The sequence below is a fragment of the Varroa destructor genome, unplaced genomic scaffold (assembly GCF_002443255.2).
Source record: "Varroa destructor unplaced genomic scaffold, Vdes_3.0 BEIS01000003.1, whole genome shotgun sequence".
Taxonomy (NCBI): Eukaryota; Metazoa; Arthropoda; class Arachnida; order Mesostigmata; family Varroidae; genus Varroa; species Varroa destructor.
In genome coordinates, this window is record NW_019211456.1 from 57,447,107 (window position 1) to 57,462,383 (window position 15,277).

General features: G+C 38.3%; 1 protein-coding gene across 1 annotated transcript in view; it reads left to right on the plus strand.

The window, feature by feature from the left end:
• Positions 1-9,333: 9,333 nt before the first annotated feature.
• LOC111246317 (neuropeptide CCHamide-1 receptor-like) overlaps positions 9,334-15,277 on the plus strand; it is a 70,914-nt gene continuing 64,970 nt past the window's right edge. The window contains exon 1 of the transcript XR_015322773.1: positions 9,334-9,975. The gene's annotated coding sequence lies outside the window, so the exon portion shown is untranslated. The remainder of the gene's footprint in view (positions 9,976-15,277) is intronic.

A 15,277-nucleotide genomic window follows, 5' to 3' on the forward strand; every position in this document is an offset into this window, starting at 1 on the left:
AAGCGATTCGTTAAATACGCTCGGAACTTGCCTCGTAGATACTGTCGCTTTCTTGGCACTACCTAGTCATTCGCGATCCCGATTCAGATGTCCAAATTCATCTACCCATCCTTTGGCCGGGTGTATATAACGCCAACTGCGGCTCACACACTACTTACTACTCGACCCATAACCCTATCCATATAACCAACCATTCTACCGGCCACCAAAAGGAAGAAAATTCTTTCGCTGGCAGTAACGACTCCTTCGCAGCTATATATTCATATTATAATAATTGATCCATATCAATATGTGTATATATATATTGATGTTGTTTATCGGCACCGTTCACATAATAGTGTATAATAGTGGATCACTGTATACCTGTTTTGCAGCATAAATAAAAAAAAGCATTTTTTTTTTCAAATAGTGATACATCTTCGTACTGTTATCTCAGATGGATACTTAGATATGATCTCTCTACACTACTAAGCATTACAGGGATATGATATACTCTTAAATACAATATATGGCCTCTGACGCTAACACAGGCGGAAATTTCGTCCGCCTGTCATAAAAGCGTAGGTGAAACGTCACTAACAAATGTTGATATAATAAAAAAAAAACACAATGCTTTTTTAGTTTGAATACTTTTATCTATTGTGATGAAAAGTAAACACATTTCTAGAAGATACGTAGCAGAAGAAGTATCGTTAGAGCCTTGCAGGCTTGATGTTTGTAAGGTCCAGATGGTACATAATTTTTCTGGCGGTTTTGCTACAATCGCAGTAAAGCTGATAGTTATAAACTGAAATTTGGGCTTTCGGCCCGCAAGTCGTTTTAGGTCTAATTAGGAACCAGTTTGCAACGCATGCTCTAAGTAGAAAAAAGTTCTTAGAAAGTAACACTATCTATCAGACCTAGAACTTCTAACAAAGAGCTCCATATCCTCATTTATTGCGCAGCAGGCCTGATTTCCGCTAAGTTTAAATGCCAGTCCGTTGTTACCAACTTAAACTGGTAGAAAATTACTTACTTTTATTGAGGGCGTTGCGTCTCTCAATATGCGCATCAATAATATTATGCCTCTTTACGAAAAAAACATGGCTATTCAAGCGGACGAACTTAGCTAATTTCGTTTTCTTATATTATATAATATAATAATATTACAATTTTAATTATTTAGCTTCCCAATGCACAATCGCAAGAAAAACGGCTGAACAACATCGTCTTCTTGCATTTGGTTTGCTCAAGGTTTCTAAAAACGTTCGTGGTACTCAAAAAATCTCTAAAATAACGAGCCATTAGATCTTTCTTTTTGCATATACCTAAAACTACAGATTTCCTTTTCCAATGGCTGCTAGTCAATCGTCGATGTAGGAGAAAATAAAATTTAAATTCAGGGCCTAATTATTTTATTGATTAGTGTATTGCATTTGTTTGCATATATAAATATATAAATATATACATATATATATATATATACAAACCAATCTGAGTGTATTTCGTAAATCCTTCGTGAATCGAGCAATTGTTAGAGTCTACGTTCGTTCAAGTTTGACCATTTGATTATTAACGAAAATATTAAGATCTAACGACAGAACCCGGAAGATTTGAATAAAATAGTTTGTAGGGGTTTTATGGACCATTTTGTTCTTTTTTAAGTAGATAAACGAAAAAAATTTATAGATGAAAAAATTTCTAGATAAGCAAATACAGTTTTTACGTATTTAGTGAATAATGCTTACAGACTTATTATCGTTATTAAAGCAAAGCTTTTTATCTTAGCTCAGCATTCGAATCGATTTGCATAAATTATTTTTTCAAAGAAAATCATAGGGACTGATGATAATTATTAATCATATAGGGAAGTGGGGCTTAGTCTTGAAAGATTTCATCAGGGTGCTGCTAAGTTTGATTCAAGTGGGTAGATTAGAAATGTAGAGATTGCTTCAAAAAAAAGTAATTACCGTCCAATATAGCCAAGGTAGAAGTGAAGAGCATAAAATTTAGACAACAAAGTTTGTACTTACACTCCGACTTTGGAAGTTTGGGTTTATAAACGGATAGCTAAAAATATATATAAAGCGCATAATCTAATAAAAGCCATTGTTAATTATAATAGCCAAAATTAAATATAATAACAGCTTCTATGCAAGTAATTGAAAGATGAAAGGTACTTATTTTTAGCATACGACGGCTTCACAGAAAGACGATAAGGTGAACAACCACCTCACTACTTTATAAGTAAAAATAATGTTGTAGAAAAAATTGTTGCGAACAGATTGCTCAGAGAAAACGATGACAGACATCTTGTTTCAGACATTTGATACGGACGTATGAAGAGCCATTGGACGACAGACGCCGACGAAGCGAACTTCGAAGTGGTTGGGGCAGAAATGGACAAAACAAACTGAAAACAAGGCCCGTGTGCCACTGTGGCTTTGACATTCTTTTATCTGTAGCGAGCTCAATTGGCGAGATCTGAGGGGTCGCATTTATAAAAAAATAAGAATCTAATGATGTTAAAGCGGACTCAAAGGCGGATATGGGTGGTAGAGCCTTTAGAACTATCTTTAATAACGCGGTGACAGCTATATGTAGACAGGTGCTTTGGAACCTGCCCTGAAAGAAAGTTCAAGGAAGTTCTTGAACAAAAGCAGCGTAAAAAACGCTCAGGAGGGCAACACTGGAGGAACAACAGGAAAGATGGCACTCAGAAATCTGCGGGTTGCAGATGCGGAGCGGCACGCCTTTTGGAAGTGTCCGGTTCTCAGAAAAAGGAAAGAAAGGATGCGTTGAAAGACTGTTCCATCAAAGGATCGATGTGTCCTGAAAATATCGGAATCTAGAGAAAGATGGTACGTGATGTGCAAATTTATTGATGGGGTTTTCAAAGAATAGGAACTCACGAGTTTTACAATGGGTGGCACGGTGGAAAGATAAGCCCCTGGTTCCTCTACGATTCCTTTTTGCGTCCTGGAAGTGCGTAATAAAAAGGTTGTCTTTTTGTTGTCCTTTCTCTCTTGCGGGACTCGCCGCACTGGTGCTTGACCAGTTGTGTTTTTTCTGGCTTACAGATCCCTTATCCACCAAACCACCGAACGAAAGATCCCTCTTTCCTTTCACCTTTAAATTAGTCTTTGGAGGAGAACGGCTTTAGTATTTAATAAAAAATCAGGCTATTTGCGAAACCACGTTGTGAAACACGAAAGAGTTACATACAGCCTGACTGGATTATACAAGGTATGTATATAAAGTAGTTCCTGCACTAACGGCTCCTAGGAGGAGCCTACCTCATTAGGGGTGTACTTTATAGGGTGGCGTAGTCTAAGCAGCTGCATGTCTCCTTGTGATCGTTATGACTCCGTACGTTTTTTAGTGTTGAATACGTTCGTTTTTCTGCTGTATTCTGAACCTGCATGTAGACTCTCGGTATATATTCTTATTTACTTTTTTGGCAAAGCTTGATCGCTTTATGGCCAAGGGGTAAGAAGCAAAGAAACTAACTAAAGTAATCTAGCCTACTGGGACTAGTAACTCTCAAACATTTCTGTTGACATGCCTATTGAATTTATATACAGATACGTGCTTGTTTGAAATACATATTTTATCGTAGTAAGTGTTTAAAACGAACTACAGTGCTTTTAAAAAACATGTTATAAACATAAATTTATTCATAGGGTTCCAAAACAAAGTATGTTCTTTTCAGTCAGTTATTAGTGGAAACTTAGTAACGAGACACTCAAGTAGGTCTAAGCACTAATAGTATATTCGATGAATTGCTAAAGATGAGGATAACAAGGCGGACACAGGCTTGGCAAGAGAACCGCTTACAAAGCTCCTTTCTAATATGTGCATTGCCTTGGAAAATTGCTGATGACTGCAGTAACATGTCCTCAGGGCAGGCTGATTCAAGTTTTTCATAAAAGACCAGACATACCATAAACTTCATTTAAAGCACGATGTGTTTAATTACATCCATTCATCGACAAACATTCGTTGCTGAATGAAATTCACTTACGTCTTGATTTACAATTTTTGCAACGCTCCTTAAGCTGGAAACTGAAATAATAATTTTTTACATGAGCCTATTTTATTGTTAAAAAATCTCCCGCTTTTCCCAAATTGATCTTCGTCGAACAAAGTCCGTTTGGCGATGCCGTGCTTTTACAACCGTAGAGATACTACCGTAGAGATAGAAAATACTGCGTGAGAAATTTTCAGTCGCTTTTGGTTGTCTAGTTTGTCCAAACCAGTTTTTCTAAAAGCTTGTAAATCAAACCCAAATTTATATTTTTGACAAAATTATCACCAAAGTGAATCGATCCAAACAATTTGCTTAATTGTCTAAATCAAGATGTAGTCCCTCGTTGAGCAAAACTTTTGTTTTCAAAAACTACGCCAAAGGAGGAATTGAAACACAATTTAAACAAGTGCACTTGCTTGTGTAAATTAAGGACATTTTACGTTGCACCATATTATCGGTAGTATACTACGTGACAGGTATGATTGATTAAAGAAGCATACTAGCGGTAATGCCCTCTAAGTAAGGACGTACGTGGACGTGTTTCTCAGCCATCCTTACTACTCGGAACTTGTTTCGATTTAATGAACATCGAGTCGATGATCTACATACGAACTCATAACAATCTCCTGCTCTCTTTCAATTTAATGGAACTATTCAATGGCGTAACAATTTCAGTCTCTTTTTTCTTATATGCAATTATTTCTAACGTGCATTTTATTATTCCTAAAGTAAGCATGTTTTGAGAATAAAGAATTTACGCGCCTTTCAGCATAAATCTAAAATGGAGTTACTTAATCTGTCTTTATGATTGGAGCTTGGCTAATTGTACTGAACGTAAATTGATTTCGTGTCGGAGAATTTTTTCGCACTAGATTTGGACAGTTTCTACCTGTGGCTAAATATTCGGCGTGCTTCGCGACTGTACTGGGTTACAAACATAAAGGGGATAACATTCTTATAGGTGAGACATAAGCTATCATAGAGCAATGCAAACGTTATTTCCTACGAGGCAAGATGGACGTTTTACGTCAGCTCTGCCAGGCCTTATTAATAATTAAGAAGAAAAAAAAAAAAAAAAAAGCGATCAGTTAACGTCTGTTGGACCTTCAGCGTCATAGCTGTTCGACCTAAAAAGAGGTAATTATAGGGACTTGTCTACATAAGGCAACTAACTAAAAGGTATTTCATTGGGTTTGTATACGAGGAAGTTTGTGTACCTAAATACTCAACCATATGAGGGAAGTTACTTCATATATATAACTATCAAATGTTCGTATTTTGATTTGAATCGTACTTACTTGATCATTTGCTTGAAGCGTTACGAGCTCTAATTGGCTTCACATTAAACTTTGACCGTTTGAAGTCTTGCTATCTATACCTCGACAGGCTTAATATGTGACACCTCAGCTAATATCAGGAGGAGTCTGTCTAGAAGACTTCATTATGTGAACGTTACCAGAATTTTCTGTCGACCGATATCTACTTTTAGACGAAAAAAGATGTGCGTTTCATTATGCGAGCGCGTTCCCACGTACGTTGTTTTTTTCTTTCGCTCCAAGATACAATTCTATCTTTATCATTTGCGTTCCGTTTGTCAGCTGCAACACAGTTACCGCTATATTAAACTGATGTGAATTATGGATGGCAAATATAGAGAATGTCAAATTAAGTGAATCCTTTAATGACCAAGCTGAAATCAATTAATGGAGACAGCCATTGATCATTTCTGGTTTGATTGCAGGATTATCGTTAATCTACTGCGATACCTTATCAGGTTGCTTTGAATAAAATCGAATGGTCGTAGCCGGCGATACTGAGTATCGTACCCAGCGCAGTACGGTTTGATGTGAAGCGATCGTTGAAAAAGATAAGTAGTGCTATTTCTAATTAGAAAAATTGCTAATACATATACACGCACACGTATATATATATATTGGTACTGTAAATAATGAAGCTGTTACTAGCGAATTTGTTTGACCTGCTGACAGCTTTTAGATGCAGATCCGACTCACATTTATCTAGAAATTTTCCAATTTCAGCACGTATTTTTCCATTTGGCCACGTTACTGAGCTATATTTTTCAACTTACCGTGGTATATCCCCTCCGCCGGACGCGGTAACTTGATTGCTATATGGGGCCCTCCGATAGAATAGTAGGCCGTCCATAGTAAGGCAATTTTAACGGCGGTAATGCAGCCTCTAGCTGTGGTAACAAAGCTGTAACTTGTTGTTGAGTTTTAATGTTACTCGTATTTATAAGTATCCTCCCGCCATCCTCGAACTTCCGTCGAGCAAACTTTTTCAGCCCGAACCACGCTGTCATACGCTATTGTCGATTTCAGAACTGTCGATGCGCGTTTCGGCGCAATTCCGCCGCGTTTCGTCCGCCTGTATTCTTAGGATCGGAAAGTCTGTTGAGCAATACGGCCCGGTAAACGAGAAACAAACGTAGGACAGCATGGCTTATATAGGTCCAAATATCGACGTTTAGCAAGAGGTTGGCAAACAGCATTACCAGATATTAATCATAAAAAAAAAGAAAAAAAACGCACCATAGTATGGAAGGTAAGATATTATTGTTAGGTTAGATGTTTGTATAATTGGTGTTCCGTTTCGTAAGTTTGTTAAAAAAAAACTTCAGATAAGTGCAGCAAGACCTATTCCGGTTAACCTCCTTGGTGATTCCGAGAATTGGCTTACATAGGATGAAAAACTGACGATGGTGAAAACAAACAAAAAAAAAAAATGAAAAGCTTTTAACAGTTTAACGGTGTCCTTCCTAGGTTATCGCTTGGGAATGCCTTGAGAGAAAGCGCTATATACACTGAATGAACTGACCAGCCCGCTGTATCGTGCGTATTTGACAGCCTTCTTGTTGTTTGCGATTTGTTGCGATGCCCTGAAATGGCGTACAACCCGTCACGAAGTGTGAAGCAAGCTCGATGGTTCGTCACAACGGCGCCGAAGCTCCGAAGGAACACTGCGTAGCTTACGACCTCTTAGTTACGGCATCTTATGTCGCCTTCCAAGGAGGCACGAGCTAGACGAAACGGGTGCAACGATCCGGTTCGCGCTAGGGTTTTGAAGTCTTCACCACCTGTGATTTTTAAGAAGCTTTTGAAGTTTAAGCTCACTTTTTCGAAGAACTTGTCTCGTTGCGGCAATGCGGTTTCGTCGCTGCCAGACCTTACACTGAACCAGTATCCCCCTGACCCGCGCCATAAACCAGTCTTTCTCAATAAAATCTCGTTTTTTAACGTGTAGCGACATCGTCCGGACGTCGAAATGTACCGCCATGAGACGGTAGAACATGATGCCGCAGTTTTTTCTTGACCCGGTAGAGCAGACCCCCAAGCGAGCATTCAGCTCATTCCTCCAATTTCACATTTATTTTGCGTAGGTGATGGTCCTTGCTATACGCTTTTTAAACCCTATCCACTCAAAACCGCTGCTCCGTACTAGCGGCACCTTCAGATGTCTCAGAGAGTGTGCAGACGTTGACGGCGCCATTTCTGTGGATGACTTCGAAAGCGTACTCCAGTGAGGCAAGGGTAAAAAATATGGGAAAATAAATGATTTAATTGAGAAATTAATAATCATTGAACTAGAATCATTGGAACTAAAAAAGCTTATAAAAAAATTGTGCTACATCTTAATATACTCAAGTGCGATTTATCTTTGGCTCTCCGCCATGTCCGTACCGACTATCTGGGCGATCGCTTAATGCATAGTGCATACTTTTTTTTTTTTTTTTTTTTTATATATATGAATTGGTCGAAAAATAGTGATCATCGTAATAATCCAGAAATTGATGTTTTCGTCTGCCCCGAAGAAATCGTAATCATTGCTCAATATTAAGCTTCGATGCTAACCCCTCGTAACCAACGATGTCAGTAACAAAGGATAATTGAGCCAATGGCAAGCAATGCAAAAAAAATGTAACTAACTTGAATTAAATTGATGTTTTGGATTCAATAGGAAATGTTATATGCGGGTTTGAACTATAATGATATTAGACTTCGCTGTTTGTTGTGTTTGCCATATTGAGTTGTCGAAAGTATTATTTATTTTTCTCACTTTTCTTGATGCACTAGTATTGTTCGAATACCTTTGATTTAAAATAAATCTTTACTTTGAAGATGGGTGGACCTTTAAAAGTTTGCTGTATTTCACAATTTTCCACATATATTACAATAAAAGTACGGGTACCGCCCACATCCATAAAAAATGTTTGCTATTCATGGACAAGATACTGAAACGACCCAAACGTAAGTTGCCATAACATCACCAAGAAACTAAACATCCATAGTTTTTAACCACCTCAGGAAAGCTGGCTAGAAAGAATAGCTTAACGTTCGAATGCACTATGAATTAACGCCAAAAAAATTGTTCGATCGTAACTCCCTCTGCGAAACTCTACAGGAAACAAAAGTCGAGCCATTTCGGAATACGGGTGATAGCAAATGGACACTAATGTGCAAATAGAAAAGACGCTGTGTACAGTCTCCGGCGGAGACCAAGTCAGGTGACGTTACGTTTTCAGCGGTATTGGAACGGAATCGTGCCTTGTCAGTTAGGGCTACCTGGCAAAACGTTTGATATGGATTTCTATTGTCAACAACAAACAAAATAACAACAAGCCATTGGAAATAATCAGTCGAGTCGTGCGTAGAAAAGATGTCGTTTGATTCCATGGCAATGTTGTAACACATGCATCATTAGCTGCCCTGCAAAAATGGAAAGCACTTGATTGATGGGAATTTTTCATGTATACTCCGGATCTTGCACCATCAGACCACCATCTGTTTTGGTCTCTGTAGAACTCCCTTAGTAATATTAATTTAGTTTTAATGCAAATATCACTTCCTGCAATTTTTCGACCACGCCATGAAGTTCTGAATTAGGGAATTATGGTATCATCAGAAAACTTTCGTTGATCAGAATAGCGCACGTTTAGTCTATTAATATTATTTTTAAATATAAAATATATTTGCCTCAATTTAAGCGTAAAAATTTGTTTCGATATATGTATATATAAGGATAATAAAACTGGCCTGTTATGTGATTGTTTGTACCTATCTACGCCGATAGGGGCTCTAGTTGGACTAATTACACGGTTAATTTCGGTTTGCGCCCCCTTCTCCTATTTGTATGTAGTCGTCTGTGGCAGTCGGCCTGTGACCCACTCACAAACACCGAAAGACGCTAAGATTCCTCTCGGATAGGAAACGTGGAGACCAGAGAACATTGTGGGAAGGGTTGTTGAAGACCTTTCCCATTCAGTAAGGAAAGGGACCGGTTCTGTGGCCGTTGGGTCGCGCGAAAGCTAGAATAGTAGAGTGTGCTGGGCATCGAAAAGTGTACATCAAAGGCGCAACATTTGCCAATCGGACACTACGAGAATCGTGTTCATGACATACAGTTATTTTTAAACGAGCAAATATAAATTTAAGCGTACCCAAAAAGTCATATATGAGTCAAGCAAAAGTGAAACATGGCTAGGCGGTACGTGGAACATTCTAACCTTGCTGTGTAGTTACCAAGCATGTCTTATGAGTATACGGAACCCTTTCCGTGCCAGAGAGTTTTTCAATGTTGGGAAGATCTTTAGCTATATTAGAAATTTCTAAAAGGGTCTATTCTATTTACAGATCAGTGAGAGCTGTACAATAAAAAAAAAAAAAAAAAAAATAGTTTTTTAACAAATTTAGCAGATCATATTTTGTGGTTAGTTGTGCTGTTGGAAAACCGGTGCGGTACAAGGCTGACCTCGCGACAAGGAGTGGTATACAGAAATTCGCGACGCGACCAGTGATAATTGGTAATCGCAGGATCGACATCGCGGCGAATTCAATTCAATAGTGTGCCTATTATAGGAGTGGGTGCCTGCAAAGGGATCTGGTTTAAATGTGCCTGACTGAATACTACTTTATCGTGGAAGCGTCATGGTATCTGGCGGATGCGTGGTTAGTACGTAAGATTCATTGTAAATAGTCTAAGCGGGTTTTACAAAATTAATCACTGCATTCGTTGAGTATAAGTACTAGTCAGATTCCTTAAGCAATGTACAGCCTGATGCATCTAGCTTGACTGTCGTTTCGTAGGATAATACGTTATTTAACGCATTGGAAAAATTATTAAAAACAGAACTGGTCCTTAAACCCGAAACATTCATTTAATAAGCTGGAAAGCGAAGCAGTTAATAGCGTATAGTTGAGCTAAGCCATACAAAAAGACGCGTCACCCAAAATAAATAAAAAAAGGAGTACTACATTTAAATCTGTATTGCCCTAATTTTAGTAAAGAAATGAACGGCTTCATTTAGACTCAGATTTGAATTTCGGGAATGGTTTATTGCGAATCATAATCCTCGTACCGCCGCTCAGTATTGCTTCTAATGGCAAAGTGCGTCTGACCAGTGTCTTTTCCTAAGTATAGTAGGGAAGTATGTTGTAGTTTCACCATCATGGATTTGTTTATATAAACAGCTTTGTTAAAAAGCTAGCAGTGGCTATTCCATGACACCAGCTATTGATTGTTACACGCGGCGATTGAAGAAGGATTGACTGACTCTAACTACATTTTAGTTAATTACAGTATTATTAATATTGCCATTGGAGACACACTTTTCCACTGCTGTGGAGCAGGATGATATCTTGGTAGGAACTGCTGTTATCGATCTCTAACTTTTATGCAATGTTAACTATATAAGTAAAATGTTATACAATGCTCACAAACGTACGTGCGTTGGATAAAAACAATTTCCACTAAATAGCTCCACTTGATCTTAGGTAGCCTGGTAGATGATTCGTTCAAGTTTTATGGTTAAACAATATGTTGAACTTCTGTAGTATGTGTGGGTCTGATGTAGCGGGCATATTGACAATAAGCTAACAGACCCATCTAGTTTTGTAGGTAGCACCAGAAGAACAAGTGGGCAATCTGCTGAGTATATAACCTGTCCTCTTCCACAACGCTGGCGCCAATACCCCAAACGATCACTATTTTCTTCATACCGGACCGCGTTGAATAAGACGGTACATACATACATACATACATAGAAGCATGTCTCGAGCTGTCGACGCCGCAAAAGTTACGTCGTTAGAAGATTCGCCTTTAGGAAATTCTGACGATATGGCTATTTGTGGAGATATAGTCTTACAGAGGCTTGTCAGAGCCGAACTCTTTCGGAGAATACAACGGAGAAAAAATAAATCTCGCTGATCGAATTTGCATTCACACGGACGAAGGACTTTTCTACCCTGGTCATTCGAAGAGAAATTTGACCAATAAGTGGATCTGTTAGACATTAAGAGCTAACGAACATTTGTTTGCCGAAATATTTAGTAGCCATGAGGAACTGGCTGACGATTCAAAAAATGTTCGTTAACAAATTGAGTATCCTTAGAGGGGCTTTAGAGAAACTGGTGTCGTCGTGTGAAAATATATGCAAATTAAAGAATCTTAACTTCGTCAGTTTCGGTCCCCATAACAAATTTGTCTTGTATTTATTCTGCGACTTATGATGTCGGAGGATTTAAGGCAACGGTTCTCAAAAAACCGGAAATGATTAGCGACTAGGATAGGTTTTGTGGACGACACAACGACGACAAGCGATAACGCGACGTCATATACCTAGCTTATCTCCTGTTTGGTGAGATAAAACAACCGGACGTCACCTTCGATGAACATGAAGCTTCATTGATTCGTGTCACCATGAAGGCTGGAACACCGCTATACACTCGTGAAGTGATGCAAATCAGTTTTGACGGGGTATGCTTCTTGCGTTTGCAAAATGCCTCTTAACAGAGTTACGGGACGGATCACAAGTGCATGGCAATCTCTCGTTCTGTACGCTTGTTGATCCAAATGAAGTTACGAACTTAAACTAATCGCAGCAGATATGCATAAGCACGTGCAAAAAGAGCACTGTCGCATTTATTTGCAAATACTTATACTTACTCTAGCATCGCGCAATAATCTGGCGTTTAATTAGATATCTGAAAATCGATTCGTTCTAGAGAAAAATGAGGCGTGTCGCTCGACTTTTGCCCAGGGTTTCCGCAGGCAACTTATTTCAGAGCCAATCGGGAAGATCACAGGCTCTAATGCTTTAATGTCCATTATCATAGCCGCAAGCTATTTACTTGGCGCATCGACATGTTTGCTGCACCCGACTTGACACATGCGTATTGTCTCAGAAATAAATCATTAAGCGAACAAGGATACCGCTCCATGGCGCAAAACACCGAGTCGACTGCTGCTATGATGAAGTCATATTTAATCTCATAAAGATGAACGCTCTTTTGACCGAGTGGAGTCTGTTACTTTTTTTTGTTTAGATTTAAGTGGAATCCTCTGTATATATCTGATATGTATAGATAGCTATGTGTGCCCATCGGCTGGCAGCCACTAAGGTGTCCCTGACCGCTAGCTCCAATTTTGGTGAATTTCAAAGCATTCTAATTGGGGCAGTCAGGACCTATAGTTTAGCCGAGTCAGTTGAGAAATGAATCTCACGTAAGGTTCCACCGGAACAAGACGACGACAGCAATGAGATCGTAAGTAAATAATATGCAAACCATCTTTTCAGGGAACCAATATAAACATTTCACCGAATGAACTTGCCAGAAATAGTTTACTACGAAGGGAGTTAGAAGCTTCCTTGCTCCTGGACAAAATTATGTTTTGGTAAAAAAAAAAAAAAAAAAAAGTGAGAAACAGGATATTTTTACAAGAAGCTCTCGCAAGTAACAGGATATGGAATGTGAGATTGATAGAACGGAATCAAAACCGAGGTTTTACATGACTGTGATTCAGAGTCTAGCTTCTTTTTCAATAAGCCTTAATAAAAATAAGAAAAGCGTTCCAAGCGATGCTGTTGCTAAACGAATAATGGTGTATACTATATTTACGTTCTATTAGTAATATATTGGATGTGTTAGCGCAATATTGTATCTGCTTAAGGCCATTTGGCAAATATACTCGACATAATTGACCTGCGTCAAGGTCTGCTGATTTTTAATAAGCTCTCATTGAAACAAAAAACGAAACAACATTGAGTAAGATGCTGAAAACTACATGTAGCAACAATAACTGCGAGAACGTTTATTATGTTCGTTTTTTTTTTTTAATATATTATAATTATCGTTTAAATATACTGGGGAGGTATTTATTCTAATCGAGTTTATATATTGTATTGTGTATTATTGTACGTAGTGAGCAGATAAACGTTTATTGCTTATTACATAACCGATGCCCACGTCAACTTTTTATTATTTGAGCAGAATGTGAGTCGTCCTCGATAAGTTCGTTGCGAAGAGCTGACAAGAAGATATTGCATTTAACAGCCATAGGGCTCAGGTCTCGCGTTCCGTCGATGTTTTTTTGAACAACGATAACATTGAGCTCCTGAGATCATAAAGTGTGAAGATGTTGACGTTTTTTTTTCTTCGTTAATTTATTATCGATTATTCCACATATATGATTCAACTACTGTGGCAATGAATTTATAAAGCGTATGATCCAGATCTGTGTTGACAACGTGTATTATTTTATTCAGAACGAAATGTGATTTAGTAAATTTTTAGTATTTACAAGGATAGTAGCTGTTTTATTTTTGATTGAGGATTATTATTATTGACTACTTGCCATTTGAATGATAACCTACCTATTCCGCTTTTATAGGAGTCTGAGGTACGAATGTCATAAAGTCTCAAGTTTGGCATCATGCTGGGATTTGAACAACTTTCTAGCAGAAAATCGTTGAGGTATGAAAAAGACAGTCATAATCTGTGGAAGCAATGTTAGCTAAGAATGGTTATTGTCTGAGAGCTTCCGTGATTTTCGCGGTATGAGGTCGAACTTCGCCGTGTAATGGGAGTCATTTAATTTTATTCAGTTATCTTGGCTGCTTAAGGTAGAGTTTGTTCAGAATGCACATTAGACATAATCGACAAACCAGAACTCGTGAAACTATAATGTATAGCAGCCAGAGTACACACCGTAAGATTTTTCAGAGGGGATCTCCTGCCGGCTTGATCGAATTGCCGAGCCGAAGACAAGCAGACGTTTTTACATTTTGGCTATAGATGCTCGCTCAAGTAATGTAACGCGTACTTTTTCAGTATATATATAGGTGATTAAGTATAAATTTCCTGTATACGTCAAATTCCCGTGCGCTTTAAGTGTACCGAGAGGCGTGCCATTTTCCACCACGACCTTCAACAATTAACTATCTACCCTCATAACGGGTGTTCTATGAGACTAGACCTTTTGAGTTCAAACTGTCCTGCTTTGAATTTTTAAAATCACTTCTTCCCAGTAGTAGATTCTCCACTGAATACAAGGCTTCAGGTACGACTTCGCCATTGTAGTTTCTAAGACGGAACTTGTATATACGAAACACTCGAATTTCTGATTTTCGATTTTCGCTACGTCGGCGTAACTATGAACAATATCTAAGTGAACGATCTTAGATCCCACAGAAAGTACACCTTTATTCCGAACACAAAAATGACGCTACACTGCTATGAGTTAGCGCTGTTTCGAAATATGAAGATAATGTTTGCCACATCCCATACGCATAGTATGAAACTACACTAAACAAATTAAGCTGACGATTCCCAAACCTACATAATTCGGTCGGGACATCTTACCAAATAGATCGTATTATTCTTCCCTACAATTATTTACTTGTCATTCTGGAAAGCGGAAGTCACAACCGAGAAATTTCATTCAATTCAGCTGTTACGAGGGCACACGGGCTATGTCGGCAAAGCACGATGCTAGCCGTCTGCTTTTCTTGGCAACAAGCCGGTTCCTAAATAAAGCAAATAATCAAAATTGTCGAATGTGTTGATATAACACTATCTCGAAGAAGCGCGTCATAGCATCAGCAATGTGCTTTGCGAAACATTGTTTTTTTTTTTTTATTAATATATAAATGACCCATTCGAAGCAACGCTGCGCTTCACAGTATCGTCCATGCAATATGCAATTAGTGCAGAGGTTTAATTTTTTCATAAGAGTAGTCTAACGATCTTAATGCTTTCACTATTTTTTCGTTGCGCTATTATATATGTTGAAGCTACGTGATAGACAATCAAATTTGCCGTATCAAATCTGTAGCAATAGAGAATTTTCTGTCTATTCTACTTAAACATTTCTGTACGCCAATGAGAACGATAGAACTTACTCACAGTTTAAACTGAAAGCGAAGACGCGGATATATCAGATTGTGCGGCTGCAGGAGTGTTCTTTGGATGG